This window comes from Emydura macquarii, unplaced genomic scaffold (genome assembly GCF_026122565.2).
Source record: "Emydura macquarii macquarii isolate MOO-44397 ecotype Brisbane River unplaced genomic scaffold, CSIRO-AGI_Emac_v2 contig_1045, whole genome shotgun sequence".
Lineage (NCBI taxonomy): Eukaryota > Metazoa > Chordata > Testudines > Chelidae > Emydura > Emydura macquarii.
The window spans coordinates 15390624-15407718 of record NW_027131182.1 but is presented as its reverse complement, the minus strand read 5'-3'; the positions used below and the strand labels follow the sequence as shown (position 1 = coordinate 15407718).

Sequence of the window (17095 nt, the reverse complement as noted above, 5' to 3'; positions counted from 1 at the left end):
TTAACCAAACTTAAGATAACTTTAACTATTCCTAAATTAAAACCAGCTTAAAACCATACATAACATGTAGCTTTTACTACATTAAGCATTTCAAACATTTTTATTTTACAACATTTTATACATCTAATAAACTTGACAAATACAAAATCAAAATAAATTACCACAATCACATTGATAACTACCAAAGCTTTGAATGACAGTCTTTGCCACGGATATAATCCCACTTTGTATGCGTATTCCCACCAGGAAGGACTAATTAACTACCAAATTCCCTGTTCCTGCCTATTTAAGCTTTTAAGATCCAAGCTTAAGGGTGGAATAGGATGCCCAAACTTGGGTAGTGATTTTAAAGCATTCTACTGTGTAATCTGACTTCAACCTGTAATTCAGTTACATTATGAAAAATGGGTATAGGAAGTAAGGTCTTACCATTTATCACCGCAGTGAATTTTGGTGTGAAACAAAACATTGACCAATCAGAACAACAGTCTTTGGATCCATACCGAAAGGGGTTATTTCCAGCTACCACACAATATTTACCATTCTCAGCATAAGTGGTTTATACTTCACCAGTCCCCAGTGTCTCAGTCGTACTGAGCAGTTTGGAGATTGCTCCTCCAGGTGCAAGCAACAAGACAAATCCAGGACTTTCCAGACCTTTTTAATATCTTGCCACAGTATTTGAGGAGGAGAAACAAACTCTTCTCAAACCTTGTTGATTACAGTGTCTTCCAGTACTCCTAGTGGTAGTACTTTAACAATAGTTTGACTGACCTGGTGTTTTGCAGTTACTGGTAAGAATAGTGTAAGTGGTGTGTTTATTTAAAAAAAAAAAAAAGGGGGGGGTGGGTGGGGAGGAGGGGGAATCCAATACCATGGGACTAATTGTGGAAAGGATACAATACTCTTTATCCCAATCAGTATGATTTCTGCCATACCAAGTTTCTAGTTTCTATATGTTGATAAGAAGGCAATTTACCATGTTGTGTATCAATGAAAGTGGCTTTTATTTTGTCTAGTGCATACCCTTCATAAACAGGACATATTAAGGCCCTGGCTGTTTCCCTACTTTGATCCTCACTGGTTTGGTTGATTATTTCATTTACTTTATGTTGTACTTCCTTAAATAAATTAACTATATCATGCATTTTTAGATACAGTCAAAAGTTCTTCATTAATGAGTTCTTTGCTTTGCTCATTCATTGGACTTAGTATGTCCTCAGCCAGCTTCTGTTGGAATGCTCATTCGTGTTCTCACAGGGTCTTAAAGTTCACCAAGTCTGGGTTTCAGATTGATGCTCCAGCTCTAAACCATCCTGCTGAATCACTGGCACATAGGTTCTGTTGGCTTCTCTTTTAAATGGACTTGGATTGCCTGTATTTCTGCGTTTCTATCAACAAAGTCTTTTACAATAGTCCTTTATCATTTGCCGTACAATTGGCCTAGCTCTGGCAGACATAATCCTTTTGGCAAATGCAATGAAGTCAAGCTGAGCAACACAGGTACATGTACATGTACAGCACTTTTTTAAGGGGCCTGAAGACCAATCCATTACTGGGTCCTGTCTCCACCTTGGGGTATTCTGGGGTCCCCCCCCCCATGTTTGGTATTTGCCACACTTATTTCTACTGTCTGGTTCTCAAAAGAGTACATATTGATTAATCCTTATTTGATTAAAATTTACAGGAAGCACAAAACATATATAATGCCCCTCATGTCTAGCATGTACACAAGGAAAATTCAAGGTATTATTCCCTAAATAGTGATTGATGCTATGATTGTCAATTGTTACACAATCACCATGTTTTTGCTTGTCTTCAGGCCATTTGCAGAATTGTACGTGCTATCCAGTGGCATCGTTTATTTTGCACAATAATTGAATTGGTCTCGCAGCTGTCAGCTCAATAATGAGGCTTCCTCATATCCCTGAACTTGGATTGTTTCTGCGTTTTACTGAGTCACGTTCTCCATGCACAATCATACCAGCTTCTCTATACAATATTAACAACAGGCTGAAAAACAAAACATCATTTCTAATGCTCCCTTAGTGGGAACCTCAAAACAATTTTAACTGAGTAGTGTGTAGCTATCGATCCTTGCTTTTTAGTTCTTGCTTTTGTTCAGACCAGATAAGCTGCAGGGCTGGCTTTTTTTGTATTGCATAGTAGGGGCTGGAAATGGGGCTTTTTTCTAGGGTTAACTGTGTACCAGCATGCTATCCCCTACTTGCCAATCTATATTTTGGTTTGTCTGTTCAGATATGCCTTCATTTTTGGTGTGATCCTGCCCCTGCTGCTGTGCGCGAGACACACAAATTGTAATTTTTTTCCCCCATCTTACCCATTGTACTGTGACCAACCCTTCCTTCATTAGGGTTGGCACAGGAACTGTGAACAAATGCTCTGGGAATCTCATTTCTCTGCCTGTCATGACCGTAAAAGGAGAGACACTGGTTTGTTTTATTTTGGGTTCCCATTAAAGTCATAAGGGTTGTATGCAATTTTTCGTTCTGGTCTTTGCCTGATTCATACACCACCTTTAGCGTTGTTTTGACTGTTCTGTTTGTGCTTTCCACCAAGCCAGAAGTTAGTCAGTGATAAGCTATGAGTAATTTTTGCTCTATTCCCAGCATGCTGTAAGTATGCTTTTATCACCTTCCCTGTGAACGTTGTTCCATGGGCTCTGTGTCTGGAGCATTGCCCACCTAGAAAAGACATGCTCCACTAATAGTTTTGCTGTAAGAGGAGCAGGTGGCTTTTCTAGTAGGCAAGGCTTCTATCCTTTTATTATTATTTTCAATTACAAGTGGATATTGGTTTCCGCCTCTTGTGTGTGGTAACTCCCCTACATAGTTAATCTGCAGTCTTTCCTAGAGAACCTTGAAATGCTATGCCTGGATAAATCCACATTTTGTTTTCCCAGGTGGATTGCTTTTAGCACCAATCATGTAATTGTTAACATGATTCATTCCATCTTTTTTGTAATTAGGCCACCAGCCCATCTTAATCATTCACTGATAAGTGATATCAGCATTTTGAAGGACCCCCATTGGTACGTCATACGCCGATCTTAACGTTTTCTTTTTAAGGGGCTGTGATGGAATTCAGACCAGGGAAGGTAAATCATCCCCTTCACTGAGCAACAAATTCTCCCTGACAAGGAGAGATTTACCATTTATACTTTTTGTTTAAGAGCAGATTACAAGGATCTGATCCAGAGGTATGTTTGTTTTCTGCTTGTGCTCAAGTGTAACAGCAAGCACTGGATAATCTTGGGAGGGACCTACATTGTAGCCTCACTAGTAGCTTCTTCATCCTCTCTGTTGTTTTTCTTGATCACTTCCCCATGTCTGAATTGAGCTTTTCCCTTAAGCACACCTACCACTGAGTTACCCAGTTAATTTGCTAGTTCCCATACACAGGACAAAAGGGCTTAATAGCATAAAGGCTTGTGATCTGTACTGCGAAATAAATTGATATTCCACCAAGCATCAAAGCTTCAAGGTGTCAAAGTATCACAGTCGCACTGACAGTCTGAATATATTATATCTGCTGGTGTTTGTCCTTTATTACAGAGCGATGATGCCTCTACTACAGCAGCCAATTCAGCATACTGGGCTGAGTATGTACTACCCCTGTACCGCCCAGTTTCAGCCTGAACTTAAGGAGCCCAAACTGCATATCCTATGGCTGAGGTCCCTTTTGAGTGACAGGATGACCCATCAACATATATTGTCAGACCCTCAGGGTGCAGCCCTTCAGAATTTCAGTTATGTACTGTACATGGGAGAAAATGGTTAGGGAGCCCCTTTTTCAGGGCACTTGCATGGAGTACCACAATTAACAGCCCTGCAGACAAAGATGAGGGTTCTTTAAGAGGACAGACTTCAGTTTGATGCTTTTCCAGCAGCCAGGACCACCGTGTCAATCTAAGACTAGTCTGATAAAATCAAAGATGGTACAGTGTCAAAATACTTTAAGGGAATATGAGCAGTGTACAGTTTTGTGGCCCCAACTCCTTAAGATATCTAAAATGTGTCAGAGCCCACCAAAAAGTCAATAAGTGTTTTTTTCACATGTGGTATACTACTTTTCAGCTCCATTCAGTATTCTGTCATGATAGTCATGAATTAACATAGCTGAAATGACTGTGTCCCTGTTTGCTACAAACAATCCAAAAGGTTTTATATAGTCTGGGGTGTTAAGAACTGAAGCTTGTGTTAAAGCCTCTCTTAATGTATGCACTGCTTGGGTATGTTGTGGGGGGAGGTGTCTACTTTTTTCTGCAGGACCTGGTAGGCTCAGCAATTGCTGCATAGTCAGATAAGAAATCCTGGCAAAAGCCTGTCATGCCCAGTGGGATGGCAGCACTGATTCTGAAGTAGGGAAGAGTGGCTCTAAAATTGCTTCAAACTTTGGTTTTCCTGGAGCTTGCTGGCCAGGTTGTAGGGTTAGTTCCAGGAAGGAAATCTCCTGCAAACAGGGTTCCAATACTTTTAAATGGTTTTCCCTGTCAGCAGTATGCATCAGAATATCATCTACGTATTGCACATTTTCTTAATAGTTTTAATCCTAAACCATTAGTAGGATTTGTTCTTCGAGTGCTTGCTCATGTCAATTCCAGTATAGGTGTGTGCACCCCACATGCACTGCCACTGGAAGGTTTTTCTCTTAGTGGTATCTGTCGGGTTGGCTCTGGTGCCCCCTGGAGTCTCACCCTCATGGCACTGGTATATAGGTTCCTGCCGACCCTCCGCGGGCTCAATTCCTTCTTACCACCCATGATGCTCACTGGAACGTCTGGTGGTTCTTGCGCTTGCAAGTACTCTCCCCAGTGGACTTTTCTCATTGTAACCTGTAAATAGTTAATATAGTTGTTAGTGTTGCATAGTTTAGTTTTTAGTAAGGTAGTTTTAGGATAGGATCCTGCTTACTGGGGTCATTTTCCCCCCTTCCTGTGGCCCAGGGTATGCCTCAGTATCTGGGGTTTAAGCTGTGTGGAGCTTGCCATAAGCCTTTGCCAGTCAATGACCCCCACTTGGCTTGCCTCAAGTGGCTGGAGTAATCCCATCTATGAGATCGCTGTAGGATCTGCAATGGGTTTTGTTCCCACACTAAAAAGGAAAGGGACCAGAGACTTAAGTTTCTCCTTATGGAAGCGGCTCTTTGCCCTCACTCGGAGCCGAGCCAGGCTGACCAAGATCACCAAGAACCTCTGCCTCAGTGCAGAGCGCACCGGCTTCCCTTAGGGAGACTCCAGCACCAAGGAAGGACTCCTCCATGTCCAGGAACTCTCAGCGCCATCTGGGCTCTCTGGTGCAGAGGAGCTCAACTCACTGGGATCGTCTGTCACTGATCCCAATTTCTGGTGCCATGGAAAAAGCAGCAAAAGACAAATAAGGGATTTTCCCCTACACCAAGGGTAGGCGAACATAAGGACTCCAGCAGCGTGAGACCCTTGCCAAACTACTCAAGCTTAATGGCACCCAGCATGGTACCGTTGATTTCAACCCTAGAAAGGGTTCCATTGCATCTGGTACCCTTGGACTCTCTTCCAAGGAGAGCCATAGAGGCACAAAGCTGGCGCTGCCTTTCATGCTGGAGGTGTTTGAAGCATCTAGAGAGCTGCTATCCCTCCCGGTGCCACCGTCCCCACCAGACAAGGATGGGTGCCAGACATGAGAGCGACTAGGGCACCGAAGCACCAGGTGCAGTCGAGGGGGAAACCAGCAACAATGACATCTTGCTGATCACCCCCTCCCAGCATGGCTCTCCGGCACTGCCCAGTACTGCTCCCCATGGTCACCTGGGAGTGAGTCATCACATTTGGAGTTGGAGCTGGGGTCATGCATATTGCAGAGGAGGCGGCAATGATCCAACCTCCAGTATTCAAGGGCACCAAAATTTTCTACCCATGCCCTGGCTTGCGCAGTAGCAGGTGCCAGTGCAATGGCCATTTTGGTCCCCCTAGACTTTTCATCAGGCCCAAGAGTCTCACTAGCAGAGATCGCTCTCAGTGGCTTCAGAGAGCAGAGCTCCCCCACCTCCTCCCTTATCAGAAGCGTGGTCACAGTATTGAACCCAGCACCAAGCTGGAGGAACTGGCACTGTGAGACTCCTTAGGTGCAGAGGGATAGGAACAGGCATCTGTGCCAGTCGTAATATCCTCCTCCTCTTCCCGCAACGAGGCAGTTGCAGGGACCTGCATCGTGCCTTTACAGGACGACAGCAGAGCTCACCAAGAACGATTAAGGAGAGTGGCCTAAAACCTGGGGATCCAGGTGGAGGAAGTGTCAGACACCTCCCATGACCTGGTGGACATCTTGGCCCCTTTGGGCCTGTCTTGTGTGGCTGTACCATTAAACAGCACCAGATTAGAGCCAGTTAAGGTCTTATGACAGACGCCAGCCTCCTTGCACCCTATGGCAAAGAGGGTGGAAAGAAAGTACTTTGTACCCTGAAAACGTTTCGAGTACCTATATACTCACCCTCCCTCAGGATCGTTAGTTGTTTGCATAGCAAACAAGCGGGAGAGGCAGGGGCAGCAAGGGGCCCCACATCTAAAACGAAGGATGCCAAGAAGCTGGATCTCTTTAGTAGGAAGATGTATTCCACCAGGGGATCTAGCTTCAAATTTCCAATTAGCAGGTCCTTCTCAGTCGCTATGACTTTAACTTTTGGGGGGCTCTAATAAAATTAACTGAACTGTCCCAGTCTAGGGCTAAATTTTTGGCTCTAGTTGAGGAAGGTATGGCAGTAGCAAAAGTGTCTTTGCAAGAAGCACTGGATGTTGCAGACTCGGTGGTGCGTACCATGGCTTTGGCCATGGCAATGAGGAGGAGCTCATGGCTGCAGGCCTCCAGCCTCCCTTACGAGGTGCAGCAAGTCATTCAGGACCTCCCCTTCAAGGGCATGTCCCTCTTTTCGGAACAAACTGATTCTAAGCTCCACAGCCTGAAAGATTCCAGGGGCACCCTAAAGATTTCAGAGGCACCTCTAGGCCGTCATACCCCAGCTCCTCAGAGGAAGCATTTTACCTCAACCCTTGTCCCGCTTTTACCAGTCCCAGCCAAGACAAGACTATACCAGGAGACGTGGAAGGAGATATAAAAGAAGGCCTCCTCTCTTGTCGACCTATGGGCCCGGGCCCACAAGACAATCATCTGGGCTGAAGCAGACGTTTTGAGGGTGCAGCTGAGGATGGTACAAAAGAACAGTTTCTGGATCCAATCCCCTTATGTTTTTTTGGACCTCCTTCCCACCTTCCTTTCCTGTGCCTCTTCAGGGATCCTTCTCATGAGCAACGTCTAATCCACGAGTGCAAACGCTCCTAAAAGTGGGAATGGTAGAGGAGGTTTCTGTGGAGCTAAAGGGCAAGGGGCTCTACTCCTGTTATTTCCTAATCCCGAAGCCAAGTGTAGTCTCAAACCTGCGAAACCTCAACAGATTCATGAAGAAGCTGAAGTCCTGCATGGTCTCCTTAGCCTCCATCATCCCTTCTCTGGATCTAGGGGACTGGTACGCTGCCCTCAACTTGAAGGATGTGTACTTTCACATCTCAATCCTTCAGAGTTGCATAAAATTCCTCTGATTCATAGTGAACTAGGTTCACTACCAGTTTACTGTCCTCCCCTTTGGCCTGTCAGCAGCTCTTTGTGCGTTCACCAAGTGCATGGCAGTCGTTGAGGCTTTTCTGAGGAAACATGTCCAGGTTTATCCTTATCTCAATGATTGGCTGGATCAAAGGCCCACCCAAGGCACAGGTGGAGTCGGATTTAAGCTTGATACAGACAACCTTCAAGAAGTTAGGCCTGCTAATAAATGTGCAGAAGTCAAATCTCATCTGTTCAGAGAATACAGTTCATGGGACAGTCCTCAACTCTGTCCAGGCCAGAGACCCAGTTCTGGGCCCACGGGCACCCTCATAGAAGGTCTCAGAAGATGTCCTCCCACCATGGCAAGATATTGCCTGAAACTCCTAGGCTATCTGGTCATATGCACATACGTCATGCAACGAGAGATTGAGGCTCAGACCTCTCCAGTCCTGGCTAGCGTCAGTTACTGACTGAGGAAGTGTGACCATCATGTCTGAGGAGTCCCTGCCTGGTCAGTACACAGACACCCTTCTTTGGTGGCTGGACTCAAGGTCAGTTTCTGCAGGGGTCCCATTCTTGAGACCACAACCTTTACTGAATCTGGTTATGGATGCACTGGTGCTGGGGTAGGGGGTTCATCTGGGGAGCCTCAGGACCCCAGGGTCTTTGGTCCTAGGGGAGCTCTTGCTACACAACTTCAGAGAGCTCAGAGTGGTGTGGCTTCCTTGCCAAACTTTCCAGAACTACCTGGAAGGCAAGTGCGTGTTGATTCTTCCATCCCCTGTGCCAGGAAGTCCTTCACTTGTGGGAACTCTGTAGTAGCCACTCAATTCATCTCGAGGCTTCCAACTCCTGGGGTCACAAAACAAGCTAACAGGTCATCTCAGCAGATCCTTCTCCAGCAGCAAGTGATCTGTTTGCCCAGACATCATGAAGAACATCTTCCAATGATGGGGAGTTCCCCATACAGACTTGTTTGCAACAAATTACAACAGGAAGCGTCTGCAGTTCTGCTCCTTCCTGAACCACTGCCCGGGTACAGTTGCAGATGCATTCCTTCTCCCATGGAAGGGCTATCTTTTCTGTGTTCTTGCCCCCTCCACTCATACATATGGTTCTGCTGATGGTTAGGAAGGAAGGAGCTTCCATGTCTTGGCCTTGTCAACATTGGTTCACCACCCTTCTGGATTTTTCGTTGAAGATCCCAATCAGCCTATCCCTGGTCCCGGACCATGGTTGCCTACATCACCCGAACCTTGAGTCTGCATTGAGCCTAGAAGCTCCATGGCTGAACTCCGTTGAGTTAACATGCTCTGGACCTGCTAGAGAGGTCCTTCTAGGGAGTAGAAAACCAACTACTAGAGTGACTTACCTGGTGAAGTGGAAGGGGTTTTTGATCTGGTGTATGCAGAAAGATGTTCCAGTCTTCTGTACTATTCATCCTGGACTGCATATCACACTTGAAACAGCAAGGGCTATCGGTGTCATCGATCAGAATCCACCTAGTTGTGATCTCAACATTTCATTCATAGGTTAAAGGCTGACCTGTCTTCACCAGCTCAATTGCCAGCTGTTTTCTCAAGGACCTGGGCAGGCTGTACCCTCAAATGCGTCAACCATTTCCGACCTGGGATCTCAATTTAGTTCTATCAAGGCTCATGTAGCCCCCATTTGAGCCCCTAGTAATGTGCTGTCTTCTCTACTTGTCCTGGAAGGCGGACTTCCTGGTAGCTATCACTTCGGCCAAAAGGGTCTTGAAGATCAGGCTCTCACTTCAGATCCCCTATATATGGTTTTCTTCAAGGACAAGGTCCAGCTGAGTACTCACCGAGCTTTCCTTCCAAAAGTGGTCTCATAATTCCACACAAACCAGGATTTCTTCCGGTCTTACCAAAAACAACATGCCAACAGCCAACATTCACTCTGTGGATGTCAGGAGTGCCCTCGCCTTCTACATCGAAAAGACAAAACCATTTAGGAAGAGCATTCAACTTTTTGTGTCAATAGCAGACAGGATGAAAGGCCTTCCAGTCTCGTCGCAAAGAATTTCATCTTGGATCACATCCTGTACTGTGTAAGCTACAACCTGGCTAAAGTACATGCCCCTGCCTTAACATCACATTCCACTAGGGTGCAAGCATTTTAAGCAGCATTCCTGGCACAGGTCTCAATCCAGGACATCTGCAGGGCTACAAGTTGGTCCTCATTTCATACCTTTGCATCGCACTGTGCCGTCACTTGACAGGTCAGAGACAATGCCGCATTTGGCAGAGAATTACTGCTGTCTGCATGCTAATGAACTCTGATCTCTCCTCCTACACACCTGCTTGGGAGTCACGTACATTGTAATGACATGAACAAGCATGCAAAGAAGAAATTGTTACTAACTTTTTGTAACTGTTCTTTGAGATGTGATGCTCATGTCCATTCCAAGACCTCCCACTTACCCCTCCGTTGGAGTTACTGGCAAAAAGGAACTGAGCAGGTAGGGGGTCGGCAGGGACCTTATATACCAATGCCATGAGGATGTGACCTCAGGGAGCTGACCCAATAGTATCTAGGGGAGAAAAAGTCCAGCAGTGGTGCATGTGGCGTGCGCACACCTACGTTGGAATGAACCTTCAGCAACGCATCTTGAACAACAACAGTTATGAAAGGTTAATAACCATTTTTTTATTTCCAGCTGTGGCATTTCAATCTATTAAACAATTACTTAGATTGAATAGTTATTCTTTTCCACTTACAAAATAGCATCATATAGATTTTCACTCCCTAATAACATTTACTTTACTCCACAGTTCATCATAACTTTTGTAGTTTAACTTCCACTTTTTATTTGTTATAACATTTTATTAGCCATATCAATTTTCACATGAAGTGTAACTGTTTATTTTGTGTTTATAGAGTTTCCATGTACCCTTATCAAAATGACTGATTACCGAGAGCCACCGTAAGGCTCAGTGTTCCTAATATTGCTTCTCCTGTACACCTTTCCTTTGTCGTATCTTCAGAGATGCGCTTTCTTTAATTTTTCATTTTTCTCCTGCAGCTGTTAGCTGTTTTATTACTGAAAAAGGATCTCTCTCTACTCTCCTAGTTCTGGCCAGCCCTGCCACAGTACCAACCACATCCTCTAGTCCTTATTTAAAAAGATATTTAACTTTATGAAAGCATTGAGGTATCCAGAGGGTTAAATGCTAAATAACAAAACCAAATAACACTAGATCCCTGGGTTTCGCAAAATATGTCTTTCTGCTTTGCAACTTTTAATGAAAGATTTGGATAGACGTTTAGTGGATTTTTTTTTTTGAAAGCCAGTTTATTTCACACATACATTTTACATTTCCTTTTAAATGGGTGTTTTTTAAAATTCGGAGGTCCCTTGCTGTGCTGTAAACAGTTTATTATGCGAGATCAAATAAATACTTTAAAATTGCTCAGCTTACCCTTGCCCCCTGAGCTTCTGAACTGCCTTCTTTCCTAAAATGGTTTTACCTTTGCAAATTTGCAAGTTCTGAGCAGAGAACACATTTAAGTTGCTCACATTTCTAAGCTGAAATGTTATTTTTATAATTACGCTTTGGATAAATTTTCACAATGCCCATCCTGACCGCTCTGGCTATGAGTTTGAACTCTGCTGCCCTGCAGCCATCCGCCCCTCCCCCTTTAATAAAGTCCCAGGAATTTTTGAAATTCCACTACCTGCTTAGTGGATGGAGAGCTCGCATCTCATTTTCCCAGCTGACCGTGGCAGCCCCACACACCAAATGCTCTCCTGGTTGGAGCACACTGGAACTACTGGATCTGATCAGCATTTGGGGAGAGGAGGCTGTGCAGTCCCAACTCCACTCCAGCCAAAGGAACTTCAATACATATGGTCAAATTGCTCATTTAATGGCAGAGAAGGGCTATGAATGGTACACGCTGCAGTGCCATGTGAAAATCAAGAAACTGTGGCTGGGGCACCAAAAGGCAAGGGAGTCAAACGGTCGCTCTGGTGCAGAGCCAAAGACCTGCCGCTTCTATAAGGACCTGGAAGCCATTCTTGGCTGTGACCTTCCCCCACCTCCAAGAGACCCGTTCATACCTCCGTGTGCCTGGAAACAGCGGACACCACGCTCAACCCTGATGAAGTCGTGAACGAGGAGGTCGCGTTGAAGGAGGATGCCGAACAGAGGTCCGTGTCATTGATGACATGGAGAGCCAGGACTTCTTCTTGACCTTGGAGGGTTCGAGCCAGTCCTAGGCCTCCAGCTCGGGTGTGCAGGATAAGGGAGCTTGGGTGAGTGACTTTTTTTGAGCCGATGCTGCTCGGTTACGTAAGATATAGCTGTTCTTTGCTTTGATACATTTTACAGTTGGTTGAAGGAATAGAAATGCACAGGAGTAGCTGTATTTGCATGTGCTTCCCATTCCCCTTTTCAGGTAGGCAGTGGCGAAAAAGTGTGTTAATGCACACTGAGATTTCATGGGAATTCTCCAGAGAGATCTCTAGGAAACTTTTCTGGAGGTACTCGACAATCTTCTTCCGGAGATTCCTAGGCAGAGCTGCTTTGTTTCTTCCCCTGTTGTAGGAAACTTTCCCACACCACTTGTTCAGGAACCAGAACGGCACACAGGTGAGCAGCATAGGGACCCAGTTTGAAGCTGCTCGCATGAAGGAGATGCACCCTAGCATCTCTGCTTGCTCTCAGGAGTGAGATGTCAGATTCTATGGCTCCTTCCTGTGGAAAATGATGGCACAATTTGAAATTTTGACCTTATCTACCTGATTCAATACCCCAGCTTAAGTGCCCCTTCTCCTCAGCCACTACTCGCCATGCCCTGGTTGATTGTCGAGCTGTGCGCTTGCCAGAGGACAATGAGAAATAAGTATTTTAGAATAATGCATCAATGCTGCTGTTGCATTCAATAATGCTTCTGTTCATTGTGCTTCTACAGATGTGCCCTTGAGGGGAAACCCCTCCATACCTGTCGAACACCTGCACCTGATAAGAAAATACCATGAAGAAGCAAAATGGAGATGTTTCAAGAACTTTTCCCGTCCTCTGAGGCGGGGGAAAAAAAGGCACTGAGACATACTGTGTCCGAAAATCAAAAAATTGTTAGGCAGGAGAGGAGGCAAAACCAGAAGCGAGTGATATCGGGTCACAAGCGCATGATAGGAGGAGCAGATAACGCTGCAGACTGAATTCTTGCATGTTTGTCCCTCCCTGCAGCCAATGCAGAACTGCTTTCCATGCTCTCTCCAAACTTCACCCACACATTCCTATAAAACTCCTGGCCTGTACCTGATTCACGCGTCACCTCTTCACACAGCTTTTCTGAACGATAGCTGAACTTACATCCAGCTGTCATTGCTCTCACTGCCTCTCACTGCTTTCTCCTCTCCAGCCCAGCTTTTTGTGTGTTGTGAATAATTGTCATTTAATAAAGGCATACTGAGTGAAGATTAAGCTGTCTTTTTTTGTCTCTTGCCACGTGGTGGTTGCAACTCACATTGATACACAGTGCAAGCTGGATAGCAATCATAGCATAACACAGCGTTTACAAAGACATCTTATTGTTGCTCATTGTCAAAATGATTCGAATCTCCCTGATTCAAATGACCCCCTGTTATGCCCCTCTAATAGCCCTGACATCTGGTTGTACATGTTCAGATACAAGGTGATCCACCTCTGCACACCACCCTGGGGGAAACGTTTCACCCTTAGCTTCACAAATATTATGGAGTACACAGCAGGAGTCTATAACCATCAGAATATTTTCCTCATTTAGGTCTAATCTGCCATAAAGGCCAGCGAGCTTTTAATCTGTCAAATGCACATTCAATGGTCATTCAGCACCTGCTCAACTGGTTACTGAAGCACTCCTTGCAGCTATCCAGGTTGCCCTTATAAGGCTTTGTGAGCCGTAGCAGTAAGGCATAGTGTGGGTCTCCCAGAATCACATGGGCATTTCAGTATCCCCGTTGGAATCTTTTGGTCTGGAAAGAGAGTCCCTGCTTCCAGCTGTCTGTGCAGGCTAGTGTTTCTGAAGATGCATGCATGATGCACCTTCCCTGACCAACCCGCCTTGATGCCAGTAAAAACCCATAGTAATCCACAAGCAGTACCAGAGAAAAGTATCCCTTTCTATTGATGTACTTCATCACAAGATGATCTGTGGCCAAAATTGGGATATGTGTGCCATCTATTGCCCCACCACAGTTAGGGAATTCCATCACTGTGAAGCCATCCACTATTTTAGGCACATTTCCAAGACATTCAGTCCTTCATAGCAGAATACAATTAATGTCCCTGAACACTTACAATAACACAGTGCCAACAGTGGACTTCCTAACTCCAAACTGATTAGCAACCGACCAGTAGCAGTCTGCAGTTGCCAGCTTCCACACGGCGATCGCCACACGCTTCTCCACCAAGAGGGTAGCTCTCATTCTGGTATCCTTGTGCCGCAGTGCAAAGCGAGCTCTGCACAGAGTTCCATGAAGGTGGCTTTATGCATTCGAAAGTTCTGCAGCCACTGCTTGTCGTCCAGACCTGCATAACGATGTGATTCCACCATTCAGTGCTTGTTTCACGCGTCCCAAAGTGACGGTGCACTATGTGCAGATACTCTGTGAATGCAAACAGTAGTCCTGCATTTTGTTTGCATGACATACCACAGGTCAAGTGCCTCGGATTCCTGTTCCAAATGGGAGCTCGTGATATACTGCACAGCCAGCTGTGATGTGTTCAGGACACTAACAGTGGAGAGCAGTTCAGGATCCATCCTTTCAGATAGAGATGGCAGGTGCACAGGAAACTTGGGACCTTGAAAAATGCCGCAAAACACAGTTGGAAACCCATGGAATTATGGGACGGAAATCACTGCATCATGGGACATTGAGTCTGCACCCATGATGCACTTCGATCCTCTCTGCTGTCCAACAACTCCTAGTGGCACAAGGTGGCAAGTTGCACAATGAGAGAGCTGCACATGGTGCACTGCTCTCACTGTTGATGCTAGAGCACCAACTGTGGATGCCCTTCGGCGACACAGTGAGTGCTATGTGGACAGTCACAAGCATTGTAAATATAGTGCTTTTTGATCATCTTTATAATTTGCGTTGGCAACACTTTCTAGTGTAGACAAGGCCAGAATCATCCCATAGTCAAATGATGATGTGTGTCTGCCTGTAGCAGTCATTTACAATTAATTATTTACAGGCCCATTTTCTTTCAGCACGGCTGTAAAGGCTTCTGGGGCAAAAGCGTGGTGGTGTAGTCTCACCACCTAACCATCCCTTTGCAAGATTTGACTGAGTTGTACTGCCATAACTTGGTTTCATTATTAAACCAATCTTTTAACACTTTAACATCCGCATTAACACTTCTGCAACCCTCAACTGTTTAATTCCCTCCAAAATCTGCAGCATTAATTTCTGCAAAAGCTATTTTTAACTCCTCACTCTTTCCTTAAATCACTTATTTATCTCTCAGTGACATATTCATCAGCTGATTTGTCTCAGCAGCTTTGAGCTTATTTTTGTGCTTTTTTGCACTCATTCTTTGAAGTGGTGCACTTTGTCTGCAAAGACTTAGCTACCAAGTACAATCCCTGTAACACAGCTGCCTTAGCCTGTGCTTTTTTTACCTTGGGATTGTTTAAGAAGGCAGTATTAAAATTTATCTTCATGATCACCCGTGGTCTTATTCTTTAAAATTTCAGTGGCATTCAATGGACCTCTGCTGTTCTTTGCCAAGAAGCTTTCCACATAGGTATCCAAAGTACCCTCCATTTCCCTTTTGCTACTGATTTTCTCTTTAGGAGAAAAATTATAATGGTTCCAGAGAACAGGTCACAACCCCTTCACTCTGGGGGTTTAGAGCAACTGGAATTCATTTTAGGGGAAGTCCCTTTGTGGTTGCCAGAATGTTGGAATAATTATTTATGAAAAGTATTACCACAACATTAATTCAACCATAAATTGCTTTATTAAATCCAAAGGCCCAAATGGGATTTATACAATTTGCTGTAGATATGTCTATCAGCCTAAAAATAAGCAGCCACTACATCTAATACAGTAACAAAGTATTCATAAGCATGTGATCAGTACACTTACAAACTGGCCACATGTGGGGATTACCATCTCATTTAGGCTTGCCCCAGCCTGATTAGGTGGGGTCTGACAAAGAACCTTTATAGCTTTCTTTGTACACCTCAGCTAACTTGCTAGCTTGTGCAAAAATTCAGTTTGAAGCAATTCCATCCTTGCTACTTTCCTTTCTCCAAGGACTATCTTCCCTCCTTTCCCTCTTTACCCCTTCCCCCCAGCCCTTTTGCTTACCTGAAGAAATAGTGGGAAGGTTTATGCTTGTTTATTTTAAGACATTTTTCCTTTGTCTTATTACTGCAACTTTTCATGTTGTCAGTTACTTTTGAACCATACATCTTTTCCACACTGTAAGCAATATTACTTATGCTCATGACCTTCTTTTTGTTGCTGATTGGGGCCTTTTCTGTACTTGCCACAAACAATAAAACAGATGATATTTTCTTAGACAAATTTAAGCTAACATTAATTAATTATCCCTACAGGCTGTGTAGTATTGTACATGGGCCCTGTGTACTTATGCAGTGTATCAGACCTAAAGTTTGTGACAAAGCCCCACAGATTACATATCAGAGTTGAATTGCAATGTTTTGGAGAACAGCTTCATTAAAGCAGGATTTAGGAGTTTCACATGGCAGTCACCTCCACCTAATGCCATGAATAGTGTAGTCCCTTCTGCTGCTGGTTGCTCTTTCTACTCCATTCTGCAGTACAATCTCCCCACCTGTGAGCCTTGGTAGCTCTGCAAGATAGGAGTCCCATTTCTGCAGATCAGCAGCTGAGTAGCTATAGAAAGTGGCTGTCACGAAGAGCTCCTAAACCTGGAAGAAGGAAGTACTGCAGTCTTTACCTCTCTCTCTCTGTCAGTAAAATTTAACAGAGGCTCCAGTAGAAGATCTGAGTAGGCTGGTAATCGCTCTGTCCCTTGTTGCTTTACCATCTTGGGCAATTTCCCCGTCCATCCTTTAAATGCCTGTTGTGCAGATGCTGAAACACAAATAGGGAGGAAGAAGACAGAAAAGCAAAATAGTCAGCCAAGAAGCTCAAGAGCAGAAGGCTGTAGTTTCAAGGATTTGTGATATAAGCAGATAATATAAAGGGCTATATGTTTAGCTATATCACATTATATACAGGATTCTGGGTGTGCGTGTGGGGTGGGCGCTGTCCGAGGTTCTCTGCTCAGTGTTCCATTCTGGTTCCCTTTGTTTAAACCTGTGACCCCTATGCCTGCTCCTTTTTTCATTAGTTGTCCCACACACTTAGTGGGTCCTGGGTCCAGTGACTCCTCCCCTTAAGGGGGAGGGACCTTTAGCCCCTTCCCGAGTTACAAATAGTACAGTACCGTGCCAAAAGTGAAATCCCTGCAAGCTGCATGGAAACTTTTTAAAGACACCGTAATAGA

At 44.7% G+C, this 17095-nt stretch overlaps 1 protein-coding gene across 6 annotated transcripts in view; it reads left to right on the top strand.

Annotated features, from left to right (window-relative positions):
• RICTOR (RPTOR independent companion of MTOR complex 2) overlaps positions 1 to 17095 on the top strand; it is a 175263-nt gene that overhangs the window by 69285 nt on the left and 88883 nt on the right. The gene's annotated exons all lie outside the window — the stretch shown is intronic.